The 19,775-nt window shown below is 39.3% G+C and overlaps 1 protein-coding gene across 2 annotated transcripts in view; it reads right to left on the bottom strand.

Moving 5' to 3' along the window:
* TMEM108 (transmembrane protein 108) overlaps positions 1–19,775 on the bottom strand; it is a 170,104-nt gene that overhangs the window by 133,121 nt on the left and 17,208 nt on the right. The window contains exon 1 of one of the 2 annotated variants that reach the window (XM_075083401.1): positions 12,901–12,952. The exons of the other annotated variant lie outside the window; for it this stretch is intronic. The gene's annotated coding sequence lies outside the window, so the exon portion shown is untranslated. Of the gene's footprint in view, positions 1–12,900; positions 12,953–19,775 lie in introns of those variants that run through there. 2 annotated transcript variants of the gene reach the window in all.

The following is a 19,775-nucleotide window of genomic DNA, read 5'->3' as shown; positions in this document are numbered from 1 at the left end:
CATTTCTACACAGAAACTTTATTATCAGCCAGCCCTGGAAGGGCAGGAACTTGCTGCTATTAAAATGTGAGAACACATTTTGAACCGCTTAATGTTCATGGCAACCTGCAAATTCAATTGCAGTAAGGAGAAGTCCGCCTCTGGATAAACAGACCTATACTGCAGGGCTCACCAGGGAAGTGGTGCATGAAGCAAGACCTGCCCTCAAGCATGCATCTATCAGGTGGGCAAAATTCCTGACACCTAGATATAAAATCTTGCTGTATTGTTGTAGAAAGTATTGCAAATATTCCATAATCATAAGTTGCAACTTAAAACAATTGATCATTCTTGAAATGAAAAGACATTGGCAAATTTGCTTGGAAAAGGCACAAAATTTCCAGTGGAAATTAGTTCCAAAGACTCTTGTCAAGTTTCTACGCACAACAACAAAAGTGTATCTCAAAAGATCTGTTACTGTTATTTGTGTACTTAGTCTTATTTCTAGCAGAAATCAGGAGTTACTTCTGAAAGAAATACCATCAAGTACATTTCCTTGCCCCAAATCAGATCTTGTTGGTTCACTCCAACATTTCAATATATTTTCAAACCAACTACTACAGTATCTAGCTCAGTCCAGCCTGACCTACTCTTGACTCTGTTCTTGCCCTTTCTTTTTATTTAAATCAACAATTACATTATTTATCAAACCATTTCCATAGTCCTAATATTAAGAAATGCATTGTGTTAACCACAAAAGACATTCACCTCAATATAACATTACATACAATCCCCTCTGCAGTTTACATATTTTGAGAAAGCCTATCTTACAAGCCAGTGAAAAGGGTTTACAAGCAGATTAAAGGATAAAACTGCCAACTGCACTAAAATACATGGTTGATACACTGTTAATCACAAATCCATAACTGTTTTGCTGATAGACCATTGCCTAAGCTCCAATTTGTTCAGATTGCTGCTTCAGATTTCTCGTGACATGATCAGCACAATGAGGAGAAGAAAATCTGCTGTTTCCAGAAGAGCTGTGCTGGCTTGCAGTCATGTCTGTATAATTGATTTTCAAATTCCTCTGTTGTGTTCTAAAGTGATTAAAGGAAACCAGTATGGAATTTCCCCTTTATGTTTTCTTCAGTGCTCCTACTTACGGAAAGTGTTATTACTTACAGTGTAGGTCTTATAGTTTAAGAGATTAATTCCTCCTCCTGCCTAGAATTGGGTGCTCATGAAATGCCAACTGATTACTAGCTGAACCTCCTCCCTAAGATCAAAACAACCATATTGGAGTGCTACCTTGCTCAGAGAGGTTGCAGAATCCCCACCTTTGGAGGTTTGCAAGACCAAGCAAGGCAAAGCCACAGTTAACCTAAATGCAGTTTACTGTTGGCAGTAGCCCCCCTTTGAGCTGAAGGCTAGACCAGATGACCTCCAGAGACCCCTTTCTAACTACAACTTATATGATTCTATGAATTTGTACTTGGTCAGTGATTAAAATGGAGACGGCACTTCTCCTGGAACAGCTATTTCTAGAGCACTCCTCTTCCAGTGGAGAGTCTCTAGTGACAATTCAAAGTGGAAGATTTTATTTTACGAGGATATGTTTGGAATCCCCTGCCATCTAACATCCTCAGAAGGATACTATCTTGTGACATTAGAACGTATGCAAAAGGAAAAGATGTTGCAAACAACATTTTCCCCATGCTGACCAGGGCTAAGAAAAAGATCTTAAGTGAGCAAAATAAGACATAACCACATGGATGATTAACAGAAACCTGTAGTAATTGCAAGGTCCCCTCCCTCATCACAAGCTCTTTCTCTAGCAGAAGGTAGCTGAACAAAGACATAGGATAACTTGCAAAAACCCTTCTGGTACTGCGAGTTCTTCATGTATGCAAGGTAGAGAGTCTATAGGACTAACCTCCCTCAACATTACAGTAACCTGTGTTTTCAAAAGGCCATTGTGAAAAGCCAGAGCTCACAAGTATTCTTAATTCAGACTCAAACATTAATAAAAAATAAGCCAACTTAAAAAACCTCCCTAGGATATTTCTATGCATATGCTAAAAAATGACAACAGGTATCCCAAATGCATTGAAACCAAGGTAAAACTACAAATTATTCAGATACTAGTATCTCTAAAAAAATCCAGCCTATTAGTAGTTTCTGGTCTAGTGTTACAGTTTAGAACAAAGCATTCACTTAAGGAAACAGTCTACAAATATTTATACATGTGACCACCTCAATCTCTAGGAAAAAAGTATGCATTTAACATCTAAACATAAATTTCTGTATGAAACACCTCAACTGCATAGAGTCTGTTCAAGAAGGCAACCATATTGTAGCCACTAGCCCCATCCATTAAAACTTGGTCTATGTTAACCATGTTACACACCATGTAAGCAAAAGTAACTAAAAACTACTAAAAAGCTTCACTTGTAAACAGTTAGAATTGAGCATGTGAATATTATTGTTCAAGTTACACACAACACATGAAGCATAAATCATGCTAACAGCAGGTAGACACTTTGATATCTCTCTGTAGTACAATCTACTTAGAAAGCCATTACTAGAAGGTAACAGTTGTGCCAAATTATGATTTGATATCTAAATAATTGATTTAAGCCTTGTTAGTTGATGGCTGACCATAAAGGCATTCTGTCTTTTTGCTAAAATAGTTCAAAACAGTTCAGTCATGTAGGAGAGCTCTCACAAGCAATCTGTTTTTTTGCCCCGTAAGTCAATGTCTGATGCTTAAATATTCTTCATCTGAAGAAACTAGAAGAAAAACATTTTCTCCAGTATATACGTGAAACCAATTGTTAGAACAACCCACCTTGAGAACTTTTATCTGGTGTTAGATTAGCTCCTTGTTATAAACATACATACATAATCGTGCAGTCTAGTGATTTTAATCTTTTTCCATTTGCAGAACTTTCCTAGGTATTTTCCAATGAAAGTGAGACTGTCTCTCAGAGAAATTTAAGCTTCCTGACAGTAAACTTACTTTACTTTGACCTCTGCTGTAGAACATTTTCAAGTAGGTTAGTGATTCCGAGGGATTTGCAGACCATTCAGCTCCATGACCACAGAGTTGTCACAATAGTCTACTCATACTGGCATGTGCATGTTCTTGAGTAGGAAACCTTCAATAAGTAACTGAACTCTGTTTTCCTTGTAGGTATAATTACACAAGCCTTGTTCAATACATCTCACAGCTATGGAGGATAATACTAAGTCTTATAGTTTTTATTTAGGGTTTTTTTTTCAAATAAAAGAAAACCAACTTTGAACAAAATTATCTGCTGTACAGTATCTCACTTTTCAGCTTTTTAATATGTATGATCATAAAGAACATAATGGTCATTACAAATTTTACAGAAAACATTCACTCATGTACTTGAAATAAAGAATATTTTTATGTACAGAAATGCTTGAAAGTGTTTGCCTCAGCTATTTCCATTTTTTTTTTTTCCCTCCAAAATATGATCCTCTCATTACATCTTGGTCAGGCAGCTCACCTGGTCATGGATCTGAAATCAAAATGAGTCCAAGACAAATCATAAGTAATTTTAAAACTGAGGACTCTACTTCCAGTACACTCTGTTCAACAACTGGGAACACTGAATTACGTTGAAGGTAAGAACTACACTCCCCTCACTGCTCCTGGCCAGGGGTATTAAAACAGACACCTTCTTTGTATTTAAAACTTGCATTCAGAGCATGAATGCTACAGAGCTGTTGGGGCACTTTGCTAAGTCAGCTCAAAAAGGAAGGTTGCTTCAGAAGAAATTTGAAGTTCCTGCCAAGAAACACTCTATGCATTGGGTGCAATCAGATATAGTTGATTCCACTCATATATCATGTTTCTATACAGTCCTGTAAGAGCTCATGCCTTTCATAGATTGCTGTTTTCACAAATCAATCCATAAACTTACATCTTTGTAAGGCGTTTCTTTAAAAGTTATGACACCCGGCTTAAAGTCAAAATTACCTCTGACTCTGCACAAACTTGGTTTTTATTCCATTATTTACTTATGCAGAATTTCTGAGCTCATCCAGAGCTCATTTTGAGCTCATCTTAACTTTTTATTATTAATTTCATGTCTCACGCAGCAGAGATGAGAGTTCTCTTTTAGTTTGGTGTCAGTCCAGCCCTTCAAACTCTCAACCTTGTATTAAAGAGGAAGAGTGCTGGAAGGGAACCCTTTAAAAAACTTTACTGTAAGGCCCAGAAACAGGCTCATAATCAAAGCAATCTCCTTAACACTGCAGAGAAATAGCAGGGCCAATTTCGGTGGCAGACTTAGGTGCTACTGTGTAGTCATTTAATCTTAAAGGTGTCCTGTGTTGTGAGTACTGCTGAAAAGTCGAGAATTTTGCCACAAAATAACCCATAGCTTCAAAGTTTCCTTTAGTTTGTTCATAAGTTATTAAAAATGTAGAGAAGGAGGAAAACTACAGAATAGAAGAGCAAAGTTCTGAAGTTCTGTAACTACTTCTAAAACTTTTTTCAACAGAACATGCTCTTCAACTACAGCCAAGGGCTTTACACAATTTATTCTAATACATTGATTTTTCAGGCCACAGCTGTTGTCCTTTGGACTTCATTCACAGCTGTCCTTTCTTTTGCTTGCAATCAATGCAACTAAAGCTAGAGCAATATTTACTCCTGCCAACTCAGTTCATACAAGTCTGTGTTTGCCCTTTTTCATTTTAGCAAAAGAATTTTATTTCTAGCTTAGTTACAAAGTTGAATCAAAACTTTTTGGCTGTATCTCTCGTGACTACTTACTGTACATTAAATAAAGAGCAACCAGGCATGAATGACAAAAGTAAGGCTAATTGAAAAGTCTGCTTTTCTCAAGCATTTAATGAGCCTTTTGGAACAGCTAGGGATTTAGTACCATTGCAGAGCATTTTCTGATATTTTCAGAAGGCAGAAAGCATCTCAACTCCCTGTGCATTCCACTGCCAGTATGCTGCAGCTTAAAGGCGGCAGGTATATCCATCTACGCAAACAAAAAATTGGCTAAAGTCAATGCATTAAGAGTTACGTTTCATTTATGGTCCCCCACTCTAAAAGGACAACCTTCTAGAAAGGGTGTTTACTTTCTCTATAGGTGCTTCTTCCCTTCTCCTTTCTCTGTTTGACCCCCCCAAAAATGGCATTAAATTCAAAGCATCGGAGCAAGCCTACCACAGCCAGAGTGCAGTTGTAAGCATGCATGCTGAAACAAAGCTGTCATAAGTGTCACTGCACCAGGACTCCCGGACTCTAGTAAATGATTGTAATGAGTTCAGTATCCATCAAACATGCTCCCCTTGTCAGAAATAAAGCCAGGTTTTTGACTTTTAAAAATAGCTATTAATGTCAATCATGATTTGAAGTCAATCACAATGGGAGGTCCGTGGCTGGATCTTGAAAATCGTAAGTATGACATGACAGATGGTAATAGGAGGCCTTTGTTACTTGTGCAGCAGCAACAGCAGCTACTCTGCTGCCAGGTTATACAAGGAGAAATACAAGCAAGGCTTTACGTCAACATTTCACACTGAGATGAGACACACATAGCAATGAACAGCTTCTTGTTGTACAGGAACATGTGAGCCTCTAATCCTGGAAATTCCATGAAAGTGAGACCTGCGTTGCAGGTAACTGGGTTAGAAAACCTGTCATGCATGTTATTTTTTTAAAAAAAATACCATTTTCCCCCTATATGATAAGAGATGTACATAATAATTCCCCAAAACAGTCCTGTAAGGGAATATCTACCCCATGCTAAAAGCTTGTATACATGGACAGCCAGCACTAGCTGTGTCTATGTAAAAATCATTGCATCCAAATAATATCATCCCTGTTATCAAAATGTCTTAAGCATTACTCCTAGCAAAAGTGGGTACAGAAGTATGTAAGGTATGACACAAAATACCTATTTTGTGTGGATGTGATTATCCTCCATGGTATTTTTCCTGGACTAACAACTAGGCTTCCTGTATTGCTTTGCACTTTGTCTGTGAAGTCTCCTGCACCAACACTTTGTATCTGGAAGGTCACACAGCCATCACACTCCAGTTCGATGCCAGTGGTCTCTCTTTGGGCTCCTATGTCCAAAAAGCAAGAAGCCAAGCAAACAACTCTTTCCTTACATCTAGCCTTGTACTTCATTTGCCAAGTGGGTATCTATACTGAATGTGCCTCTATGAAGGGCCAAGACTAAAAAGCTTCCTGTCTTTAAACACAAACCAACAATGCGTATGAAAAAGGGTATCACAGAGATGGCCAAGCAGCACACTGAACAATGTGCTCTTTAAGGCATAAAGATGACTTGCAAGCAGGTTAAAGAAAAGAAACACATGCCTAAAATCACTCTAGCTGCATTATGAAAACATTGAACAGATATTTGGCACAGGACAATAGTATAAATTTATGTTTCATCACAGACTGCTGTATGTCTACGAAGAAAAAGGAAAGCAGGGGCAAGAACTCCTTTTAAGGGACACACAGAAAACACAGGATCTTGTCACTGAATTGGTGTCTACTGGTGAAACCACCAAAAGTGACCAAGATCCAGCAGCACTCTCTCTGCTGCAAGCCAGCATACTGCTCCTGAGAACAGTCTGGCTGTCAGGCAGCACTGCAAAGGAAAATGACAAATATCACCACACTAGTCCTTACAACAAGAACACATTTTGTGATATACAAGTGGCATTTCTTCTAGTTCCCGTCTCAGGTGCCGCCAAGGCAATTCTCCATCAGGCTGTTGCTCCTCCTCACCATTACTCACAGTTTCAGTAACTCTGAACTCTTCACCATTTCCCTTATGTGACAACTGTCGCTGTCATGAATGGCCCACTAAAACTGATACTTGGTTTCTACCTACAATACCCTCACATTCACAGCCTTGCAGCACCAGAAAAGCTTCAAAGATTAAAAATAACCATTTGACAAATTTTGTCACTAAGCTGCTAGCCACTAAGGTGTGCCCTTTTTACGCCTCATAAGGAGGTAACTTACTGTCTGTAAGTTACTGTAACATAAGGAGGTTTTTACTGTCTGTACTTTTGGTATTTGATTTTCATTCTGCCCATCTGGCTGCTAACTAAAAAAAAAAAACTAAACCCAAACAAAAAAAAAAACACCAAAACAAACCCAACACCAAACAACTTTCTACAAAATAGCCTCTGCAGAACTCCACATATGAAAAGTCAGCCTGTTCAGGTCTTAAGGTATAGCTCTCAAATTCACAAAGATTTGCAATATATGCAGAACTAACACCACACAGCTTCGATTTACCTATCAGCACGTGAAAACATTTTCCTCTTATTCAGGCAGATGCAGTTGAGGCATCCCTGGCAGTGGCAATTCAGTAAGTCATCTGAAGGACTGCTAACAGATTCTTTGCAGTCTGTGAAACTTTATCCTAGCTCTCAGTGAGGTTTTCTGTCTTAATCTTACAGATCTTGTGCAGATCCCAGCACAAGGTTATATATAACCCTATATGGACCGGACCAATATAGCCCTATATGTACCGGAAAAATATAGCCCTATAATTCAAGGCAGGCACTGCTCAGTTGTCTAAGCCTTCCAATTAGTGTCCATCATGTGCTCTTCTCATCCTCAAAGGCTGCACTACAACACTGCAGCTGCTTAGGTGGCAAATAAACAATTCTTTGTCATCCAAGTGTCCAGGATAATGCTCACTAGTCATGGGTACCAGTGGATAAGCACAGCTTCCAGGAATAAGAGGCGGAACACAGAGATCATTAAAGCAAGAAAGGTTGGTAAACAACTTGATTTTCCTCAGGCAAAACAGGCAAGAACACTTATCATTCTACTTTCTACCTCTGTTTTTCATCTTCAGCTTTCCAAGTGAATCCACACCAAGCTTGCACTGAAGTTAGCAAAGGAAAATGCATTCCTATTTATGAACTGCATAGCCCATGGGGGAAGACAAGCAATGGGATAGAGTGTGGGCTTCTCAACCTGCAGCCAACATGATTGGACAATTCCTTGCAGTCAAGGACCTCAGAAGCCTCAAGATTAGCAGCCTTGCTTTGGCATCACAGCCTATCACAACAGTCAACCTCAATTAGGGCTATTCTACATCCACATTTTTCTCTTATGTCCCGTTCCCCCCCCCCCTTTTTTTTTTTTTCAACTGCTTGAAAAGCTATACAGACTGAAAAAAAAAAAAGGGTTTGACTATTTGGACACTGAACAACCCTGGTCAGAAAGTACTAGCTGATATGTAAAATGCAAATTACAACTGTAGATCCCAGATCAACAGCACAAGACCTGCCCAGTGGACTAAACATCCCAAAGAGGGATATGTTCAACATGTCTAGAAACAAGCAGACCTCCTGCATGTGTGCTGGCAATGATTTGCAGTATAGTAAAGGCTAGGCCTCCATTTAGAGGCATGCTACTTCATACTGGCCGACATGAAGCAAATGCACTGAAGATTCATCCCTCAGTGTTTATGCTTTGCTTGTAAGGGTCCCAGAAGAGACCTTGAAAAAAAAAAAACAAAAAACCAACAACATTAACTACTTTTAAGGTGGGGCTGGGGGTACGTGTGTGGATTTTCCCTCAAAATCTACTAAGACACATTTTGAATAATAAGGGCATTTTTAATACAGAGTAATACACAGTCCAGCATTCAGAGCAAGCTTTCCTCAGGCAGCAATACAATACAATTTTATTACTTGGGGATTTTATTTATTTATTTTTTATTTCAACCAGCTTATAGATCTGTCCGCTCCTGCCAGGCTGCAAGTAAAATACTATTTTTTCCCCCAAAGGAACATTATTTACAGTATTTCCAACTTCACTAGAACTAGGATGTAAAATATGCCAAAATCCTCCAAAAAAACCCTATCCTATTGACTGTTGGCAGTTTGACTTCTCTGAACTTAACCAAACTCCCTTCCGTTAACACTGTCTTTGGCTGATCATACCAGAAACGGCAATTTAACCATAAGCTTAGTGTATTTCCTCTGAAAGAACAAGGCAAAGGTACAGATTTTTCAAGTGATTTGTCTTCTTTTCATTATCAAAGCTAAGATCATTCTCAAATCTCACAAAACAGCCTCTATGGCTCTTTAGTGTGAACTGGATTATTTTTCCTTTCTATGTAAGCATTTGGATTTGACATTTCCTTTCCATAAAGTTCTGTGCCACATGCTCTTGTGTAAGGGAGCTATAAGAAATGTTGTAATTTCATCTTACAGTTTTAACCTACTAGTGATGGGGTTTTTTTAAAAAAAATACCTGAACAGGTAAAATGCCTGAACCAATTTACTGTGAAAAGTTGCTTTGGATGTAGAGAAGGAAAGGAAGAGGAAAGAGAGGGGGGTGATGGCTGTTTGATAATACAGCTGCTAGAAGAAAACACATTTTATATGGGTAGTAAGGGTCATCAATAAAAACCATGGCCATCATAAAACACTGTTACAATATAAATGTGACAGCCATGCTGAGATAGGACTGTTGGGTTTTTAACTGCACCATGAAATATGACATTTCTTAATGTTTTACATCCTTTTACAGTGCCAGGGCCATGCTCAATGTGTGCCTATTTGTTTGGTTGCAATAAAAACATTTGAGCTCTACTTCATTATTTAAATTGTACAATTGAGTCATTCAGCGCTGCAACAGGGTTTAAGATGTGCAGCTGGGCTGTGACTGTCATAGTGGGATTTTCCACTTCTCCTTGGAAAAATGCTGTGCAAGGACATGGCTGAATTACAGTCTGTTTTCAGTTGCTATTCAGACAGATTCATCTTGCTGGATGCACGATAAATGGATAAATACATGCATAAACAAATAAAACATTACAGAAATATGTGGGGAAAAATTAAGAACTTGTCTATTAGAAATTTAGTGTATAGCCCAGGCAGCAATAATAGCTTGATAGGAGGTCAGGTAGATGTACAGTTGGTACCCCAAGAAATGGACAGAAATCAGTATCTCGGTATTCCTGGCTCACAGCCAAGCCGATCCACTGACACAGCTGCAATTAGACATTTACTAGGAAACTTTTCAGGATCTTCTAACCTTGACGGAAATGGTATTGTGTTGTTATTAGGAAGTAAGCCAAGTACGTGAAGTGTCTTTTTCCATGGGTTAAGGATGATGCCAGTTTTGCCAGACACTAGTCAAACCAGTTCAGCCATTTTCTCAATGGCAAAATTCTGAGGAGACTAGGGCTACCCCTTCACAGAAATTACTTTGACATCAAAGCAAAAATTCAAGTGTGAGCCACTTCATCTTGGACTATCAGTTTTCAGGACTTTCTATACTTCTACAGATGAAGTATTAAAAAGTCTCATCTTAACAACTACAAATCATGTCTATCGAGTTCAAAGAAAGCAAAAAGTTAAACTTCCTATGCTTGGACAGAAGAGGAGACAGCAAAATGACCCTCATTGTACAGAAAAAATGGACCATTATGGAAAAGACTGACTGTTTTACAGAGATAAGAGAATAACCCAATATACAGACAACAGATAAAGAGGAAATCTGGCGACATTATATCAAAAGCGATCATTCTACAGGTAGCCTGTTTCCAAAACCGAAACATTCTTTCTCCCTTACCTTAATAACCCCAGAAAAGTCCCCCTCAACTTACAGTCCCCTCTGATGTCTTCCCTGGGTAAGGGAAACCTGTGCCGTGGCTCATTCAGAGCTATGAACCAGACAGATTGGCCAGCTGGCTTCTGCCAGACAGAACCTAGAACAGGCAAGTTTTGCCTGCATTTCCCTCCCTGGAGGAAATGAATTCATTCTTTCCTTTCTAATTAGCCATGGAGACTGTTCTATTATATTCTGCCCTCCCCCCCCAGTGAATTTCTGGGAGGAAAAATAAATATGGAGTAAGATGAATGGTTTGTGGTATTATAGCATGGTGGAGTAATGAGCATAGGCTGGGGAACACTAGCTTCAGTTCAGCTGCCTGGCTCGTGTAAATTAATCCTTTAAATAGTCCTGAACACACAGCATATGTCTAATGCATCGCAACCAACCACCACATGGCCACTGAATATACAGCTCCAGATATTGCTCCTATGGCATTGAAGTTGTCAAGGGCATGCCAAACAACGAAACCAGAAGAGTGCCAAAAGGAGACAGGTACTCAGGGGATTAGCTGGCACTTTTGGAGACAGCATTAACTGCTTAGTGTGTGTGGATTTCACGAGCCAAATCAGTACAGAGGAATCTGACAAAGTGATCTAAACAGTTCAGGTTATGCGAGTCCCAGAACAACACAAGACACTGACAGGTCAATCTACTTCATAAAAGCACTTTCTGGTATCAGGGAAGCATGGCACACTCTAGAAAACAGTTAGTATTAATCATCACTGGAGTCCCTCCATTTATGCTCCATCCCCATAGCATGGGAAATGGGGCCACAATGAGCCCTTGGGACACAAGGTGACACAGAGTGAGTGGTCTCCTTCCTGTGCTACAAAACACCATGAGAAACTATATCCAGCAATGATGCCTGTCACACCAGGCTCTGAGTCACCTCCTTATGATACCCAGGCAATAAGGCTGTTATCTTTTGTGCCAGAGACTAAATTGGCCCCCATGAAGCCTTGTGCTTGGGAGTCATGACAGTAATTTAAAGCTTTATTTGTTCACCTTTCCCCAGAACAGCTTGAAAGAACCACATGGTTCCACTGCTTGGGCCCTGAATTAAGAGCCTGAACAAATCGTGCGCTCTCAGCCTTGTGCTTGTCCACGAGAAGAATGCACCCAGTTCCCTCCTCTACAGAGGATTAACACCTACTTTAGCAGCAAACAAGCATTCCCAGTGAATGCCAAAAACCACCAGGTTTACGTAATGCTGAACAAGATGCTTCTCCTTTCATGTTCTAATCTAAAATATTAAGCCTAGATAACAGAAGAAAAGTATTTGAAACTATGACCGCTATAGGATGTTATTAACTTTCTCAAACTTCAGTATTAAAGAAGTTGCAAAGATCTCAGGAAGCAAGGTCTAGAATCCTAGACTTGAGAATTTAATCTTTCTCACTAACAAGAGCTTACTACCATTTAAGACCACGTCTATTCAAAGATAGGCAGTCGAGCATACACGAAGGGGCTGTGCCTGAGCAGTGTGTATCTTACAGCATTATATGTAAAATTTCAACGCAGTAGAATTATCTTAGCATGAGACTAACATAACAGTGTCTAATCAGCCTTATTACCCTAAATTTTCAATTGTTTCCTGGTACGCTGCATTTATGTCTTAGCTGATTATCCACTTAAACTATCAAGTGCCAATTATAAAATGCAGTAACATTAACGTCACAGATGCTTGGATTCAGAGAGAAGCAACCCCAGATCATTTTTGGGATAATAAATTGCACTACAGAGGCAGCAGACCTCAGTATGAAATGCCTGTGCCTGTGATTTAAAATAAATAAATAAATCATTCTGGTGTACAAATGACTCATTCCTAAATAAGACTTTAATTAGTTAGAAATAAACCATAGTATAAGTTTGCTTACAGCGCTGCTGCAAACAGGCATTAGGATCACATTCGTATAATGGTACTGGCAAGTGCAATGCCTTGTGCAGTCAACAGAAAAGTGCCTCTTTCAAGTGTTGTTTTATGGCTGGTCCTAATGGAATAAAGTCCCAAGAATCTTGTTTTCCTTGTGCAGAGAGGTCTGAAAAATTGAAGCACTTCTGTGGAAGACGACTTGCAATCTGTCCCAGTTCACTTTACCAACCGAGCTTCTCATGCTCAAAAGAACTGCAGACTTTCAAAAAGCAAAACTTGTTCAAAACATTCTCTCAGTTCCTGAAGGTGGTGTAAAGTCAACCCAAAACAACAGTGGCACTGTCAAGAGCAACATGTTTCACTGTACATCCTCACTACCTACGTCTGACCTTACCGTTATCATTGTAACATCAGCTTTCCAATCCTTTCCATACTCTTCCGAGAATGCCAGCCTGTTGCACCCTGGGTCACGTTTCAAAGTTACTATGTGCAAAGGAACACACGTGGGTGCTGGAAATCAATCGCCTATGCTGTTAAAGGTCACTGTCCTGGTTTTGACAATCCTCAGGCACACTTTGGGAGTTAGCAATGTGCAGATCCCACCCCAAGCAAGCAGTTTACATGTGGCTATCTTCTGAAAGCTAAAAAAGTTTAAGAGTATAGGGATCAGCCGCATGTACCCAATGCCCCACAATGACTCCAGGCATGCTGCTACATTTAATTTATTAATACTGATGCAGCCACACTGGTTAGGTAAGATAAACAGCTTCCAGCTGCAGCACTGCAACTTCTCCCTTACCAAATGGCCTAATGGCTTAGGACAGGTTGTGCCTCCACCCTGAATATCCAAGAAGAAACATGAATCAAAGTACTTGAAGGTCTGCATGTCTTTTGATCCAGAAAACTAGGTCTTTTAGCTCAGTGTGGAGAAACCAAAGATTTGCCCCCAGTAGCCAGCAGCTCACCATAGGCCACTCAGAGAGGACACTGTCTGGGAAGACTGGTGTTTAGTCCACTTTCAAGCTCTGACTGACTTTCTTAGGTCCCCAACTGTCTTCCTTCCCCTGTGTATTAGTCTGACAACATTACTTATCTTTCTTTTAGAAATACTGCTCCCTTGTACCTTCATGGCTTCTTAGCTCTCCCTTCATGCCATCTGTTGCCTCTTGCCTGCCTCCCTGCTGACACATACCAATAGGCTTCTCTCAGTTGTGCAGCAAAAATGCATTAGAGGAACTATTTCCCTTCTTGCTTTCTACTCCATCTGAACACCACTGTCACAAGGACAGCTGAAATCGAGAAAAGAAACTAAAGGGAAAGATATACAGAAGATATAAAGCAACAGGAGTGAATCCTATAGTGCTGTGGAAGAGCAGGTTGGTGTTATTTTTGGCAGATCACTATAACTTGAATAGTTTTCAAGGTAGAATCATTAAATGGTTTAAAAGTTGAGTGATTTGCAAGTGGAACTGATGAGCAGTAGAAGCAGCAAGTGTTCAGAGAAGAGCTGCTATAATAATCTAAAAAAAAAAATGCCATCATGAAGCTGACCAGCCATCCATCTACCCAGTACTCTGCCTTCAAGGAAGAGCATGCCTGAAAAAGCCTTTCATTTCCCTTCAGGATGTAATCCCTGGCTATTGAAAATCTTTCATTTTAAAATGCCAGTGGCTTAACACTGAGTAAATAGCTAGGGCTCTAGAAGAGAGAAAGAATGAATTTTGGCTCTAATGACAGGATAAGATACAAAAGGAATTTAAGAACCTCAATAAATGACCCTTCCCCACATACTTCCCCCTCTTCCCTCCAGAACTCCATTATGCATTAAGCTGAATACCACACCACATTTGCTGCCAAGCCAAAGTAACACACAGTGTCTAAAAAGACTCGAGGAATTACTTAACAGCTCCCAGCAGGTTTCTTCCAGTCCTTTCCATGGTGGCAGTGATGCTGTGCTCTGTAACTGCACTAGGCTGAGTTGCATGTCTATATTTCTACACCTCTACCTATCTACATATAACTCTCTTCATTCAAAGTTCCAAAGCATTTTACAAATAATCTGCAGAACCCCTTATTAAAAAAATCAGGTAACATAACCTTGTTACAGATGGGCATACTGAAGAGCAAAGGTACTTTATGTCACAGAGCAGAACAGTTGAACTGAGCAAATCAGTCAATCAGCTGTGAAGTTGGGAACTCTGACCCCACCTCCTCCCCGTGCTTGATTTGCCAAGCCCTATGCACATTCCTCAGCCCTCTTCATTTTGCCTTCCCCTCTCCTTTCCATTCTACTTATTTCATGAGTGAAGTGCTTTTGTCAGCACAATTTCTTAACAGTAAGGACAAATAGAAATTAATTATCTAACACCTCTTTTCAAAGCTAAGCATAAACCATTTGCCTTTTTTTTAATTCCTTTTCCCCTTTTTTAAATCCTGCAGAGATAATTACCTGGGTAGAACTGAGAAGGCTGGGCAAGCAACATCAGTTCCACAAGGACAGGAAGAACAAAATTCAGTGGATAAATCTGCTAATCAAGCAGGATAAATGCTGCATTGTACATACTTCAGTAATCACTTACGCTACCTGGGTTAAGTGACAATAGGAGCTACAGAGGCTCAAGTTTTATACTTCTTCACTATGTTTTGCTCTACTAAATAAGAGAGGAGCATACGAAAACTTCCGACTTGGAGAAGAAACTTGAAGCACTTTCATACTGGAAATTATTTCTGGAAGAGCCTGAGTGTAATTTGGGGAGAAATTAAGGAAGCATTACAACAGTAATCTTTTAAATACAATTAAAGGTTTAGTTGAGGACTTAAGTTTGGTGGACTATGGAAAATGAGCAAAGGAAGGAAAAGTTTTACCTGGATTAAGACGACTTTAGGTGACTAGGCTGTACTGCCAATTTTTCACGTAGATTAAAAGTTATAAAAAGGGAAAGGACTCATACTAGAGATCAGCCTCTCTCTCTGGATTACAAACAGTTTAGTAGTTACTGTTTTGGAACACTACTGCTTCCCTAACAAGGGACTGAATCCACAACTTCTTGTTGACAACGTAGTCACCACTGAATTTTTCACTGGAGGTTGGAATGCAAAGCCCCATGTTTACTACCAAGCCCTAAACACAATCACTTAAGCCACCTGAAAAGATGGTCTATAGATGGGTAAGCAGTGTGATACTGAGTGAAGGAAGCCTTGCTGCCTGGAGGCAGAAGGCTTCCAAAGTACATTTTTTTTTTCCCCTTTTAAGCTCTGTTAGTTTAAATAACCTGTAGCATATGCTTACCCTCCTTGGCTGTTTTTCCTCTTCTAAATAAGAGACAGTCACATGGTCACACAGCTCACATTCAAGAAGCAATGTCCCTACCTTTTCAGACCCTTATAAGTCAAGGGGTCATATGTTTTCTCTTCCAATTTCACCATCTAGCCATAAAGGTTTATAAACTGCTCCATTATATGAAATACATAGATTACTCTTGATCAACTTGGCAAAAGTCATTCTGCATTGATGAACTGCTTACTGCAACGAAGAATGAGCCTGTTATTGAAACTCATGTAAGGGCCTGAATCTGACCTCTGACCTAGAGAGGAAGAGGAAATTATGGGCAATCTGTCTTTCAGGTCCCCTAAAAGTATATTGGGCAAAGCAATGGAAAAATATGACAGCAGAAACAATCCTGCTTTGGCACGGCAATGAATCAAGTTATCTATTATCTTTTTCATCATCTGCTGTTGAATTATGTGAATTGAAAGACAGTATGAATACATTGTACTTATTAATTAAAAAAAGAGACCTGAAACTACTGGTATTTCACATTTAACAGATCAGAACAGATAAATTATTTGGACACCCAATTCAGATACTTCTGTTCACACCAAACAGTAAATTGGCCAAAATTCACCTACTGTAATAACTGTGGGAGAATATCTGAGAGGACATTGGCTTTACGTAGCTGAAATTACATGGTCCTGAATCAAGAATAAGTACAAGAAAGTTGTCTGGTTTTTAAGGTAATTTATTATCTTATTAGACTTTTCTGGCACTCTGCAGTTAGCTATTACATTCTGAATTACGTCTTCACTGAATAAAGGAGAATAAAAATATTAATAGCTGAATTCTTCCTTCCTAAGATGACAAAGGAGTAGAGAAAAGCTGTGGACAGGACTAACTTGCCATTCTTCCTTGGTGTTCCTGAGTGTTCATTATTTTTTTCCAGTCTAAAGTAGACTATAATGTATCAGCCTTTTAAATACATAAAAGTGATGCTGGAATCAAGGGATGGTGTTCTTCAGAAGACTATAAAAATATGGTAACATAACAAGTGCCTTGTACTGCAAAATGACAAAAGAAATTCCAAGTTTGGGCAAAATACAATTCTCAAACATGCTAAATAATGCCGTGTAGTACAGAAAGTAACAAAAGAATAATATAATCTCCGAGAAAAGAATTACAGCTAAAAATGCTGTGCAAAAACATTGTAATTAGAACTATGATCATTAATAGCCAAATCTCTCACATTGACTCATAAGTAAACAGGAGAGGGAGTATCTGATCCATGTTTACTTAAATAGTTCCAAAACAGAAGCAAAAATAAAAGGCTGCTTTACCTCAATGAATCACACTTTCTAGAGAAGACCGTATTACAACTTTATTCACACTTTGGGGTACCACTGTTTTGAAGCTCAGAAACCAGTATCATGTCTAAAAAAGTCCTGCTTACTTTGGCAATCCATAGGGTAAGATCACTCAATTTCTAATTAACCCTCTTCTCTCCCTATCAAATCTTCATCCTACTCTGGTGATAAATCCTGTCCAAATCCTTGAAAACAATTGCACAAATACACTAAACACAATTTCAAACATTAAATCAATAGAAGATTACTGTTAATTTCAGTAAGTGATCCCCATGTTTTTTCAAAAATCTTTATGATTAGCTTGTTTTCTGCAGTCAAGATATAGGCATAAATTACTCAAGATTCCCTTGTACTAAGTAGGGACCAGATTATCCTTTCAGCAGAAAATGCTGCATAAATGGGAGAAAATGCCTGTAGGAATTCCCTTGACGTGATACCTCCATACCACCACCAAAAAAACCCCACCAAACTCCAAAACAAATCCCCCGAAAAATCACGGTTCAAAACACAGAAGCAGACAGTGGAAATAAATTCAGCCACAGGGCACATCCCAGAAAACAGTGGACATCTGTGCAGAGATCCTGTATCTCTGCAAGAGCTCTTGTCCCTACCCACACAGCAGTATGGTATCAGCTAAATTTTCTGTTACTGAACTGTGTTTGTGGTCAATATGTTATCTTGGATGATGGTGATGTTGCAGCAGAGCAGAGAGCAGCTGGCTATTTAATAACAGTAATTGGGCAATCCGACTCAAAATAAGAAACTAAGCTTTGATTAGCTACTTTTCTCATCACGTTGTGTATGCCATGAGGGAGATCTGAACAGACCCCACCTCCACAGCTAGTTACTGTCTTTAGAAAGGGTCTGCAGTGCCAGAATGCAAAGTGGTGGATTACTTCTGACCTTTACCTAGTTACATGATTACCCAGCTGTCATCCACAGGCAGTAAGCTCCAGTGATAAGAAATCCGCTTGAACAGTCCTTTGGTGACCACGGTTTGCAGATTTTGTTGTATTTATAAAGCAATTGCGAAAAACCTGTATTAGACCTGACACGGTAGTCTCACCGACAGAGTGGAGTAGTGCAGGCTCTCTAAAGAATTAGAATCTTAGCTTTGAATATCTCTACAAAAAAATAGAGGGTCATGAAACAGGGAAAGGAGAAAAAATAATGGTGGTTGTTGAAAATCAACTGGAACACAAACTAACAACTAACTTTCCTTGCACATCAGTAAGGGCATTCTATTAAAAAGGTGTCTGAATATTGTCAATTTTCATGCGCTACTCACTCCACAGCAAAAAGAAGTTCAGTACAATTCCTAGTATGCCTGACTTCAATAGAAAGACAACGCCAACCCTCTGTGGAAGAGATATTATTGCAATTACCTTTCACTTAGAAGCTGATTTAGGGCCAGACTCTTTCACTACAACAAAGGTAGAAAGAAGGTGGGTTAAAATAGACACACAGAAGAGGGTCCTAAGGGACGAAATGCTGCCCAGTGATGAAATCACTCTCTCAGGAGCCAAGGCTCCTGATTACTATTTCTGGCATTCCTGTTGTCATAGTGTTAAGACCTTGGGAGCAGGATATACGATACGTGATGGGGCTAGCTTCCAGGATTTTACCCAACACCATATTTCCAGTCATAAACAGCTGCACTAATTACAATATATCTACACACAGAGCACTGCCTAGCTTAAGTCGGATACTGCCTAAGAAGGTTATTGTGAAGTTTAATGAATGCACACAAAATACTTGAAAAGCCTAAGACTAGTTCACTGCATCACTGCAAGGTAGCGTGCCACAGCCACAGAGCACTATTACTGATAGTTTGAAGAAAAATAGCAAATGATCCCCTTGTTGCAATAGATATGAGTATTTGCCATAACCTACTAACACATTTGTATCAGACAGGGAAAATGAAGGCAATTCAGTACAATGTGAGGTTAAACTACAGATGAAAAGCATTTAAAAAAAAAAATCTGTGGAAAAATTTTCACAGCCACCCTTCCTCCAATTCCTTCAGTGAGTTATCCTCTCCTCACATAAAAATGTCTTAATTACAGTCTTTGAATATCCCCCGTGGATAGTTATCCATGTCAGATTTCAGGATATTAGATTAAACAAAGAGCTTATGCTACTTGTGCAGAGTGTAAAAATTATCTTGCCACCCCCTCAATGCCTTTCCCAACTCTCTCGCCCAAGCTCCTGCCTCAGAACCAAACCACAATGGCTGCCCTATCAGATCGAACACTAGACTGGTTTTGTACTATTAGTTGGTGATACCTGAAATCACCTTTTCTTTTAAGAAAAGGTCACTGCTGGTAGGCATGTATCTAAACCTAATTCTTAGGGAGCCCTACTGGTACACTGTATCCTATGTTCCTCAAAAACTAAACACATTTTAGGTAGTAGCCTATTATTTATTTCTAAGATTAGCTATAAATCCCTATCCCTTTGATATTCTAACACTTTGTACATTTCATATGTAACAACTTTCATCTACAAACTTTAAAGCACTTTCCAAACATACCTCTGTGCAGCAACACCTTCCATGGGGGAGACACCGGTATAGAAAAAGCATCAGATTTTAAGATGTCATCATATTTGATATTGATGTAGATAGGTCCT

The sequence above is a fragment of the Phalacrocorax aristotelis genome, chromosome 2 (assembly GCF_949628215.1).
Source record: "Phalacrocorax aristotelis chromosome 2, bGulAri2.1, whole genome shotgun sequence".
Classification (NCBI taxonomy): Eukaryota; Metazoa; Chordata; class Aves; order Suliformes; family Phalacrocoracidae; genus Phalacrocorax; species Phalacrocorax aristotelis.
This window is presented reverse-complemented; position numbering and strand designations above follow the sequence as displayed.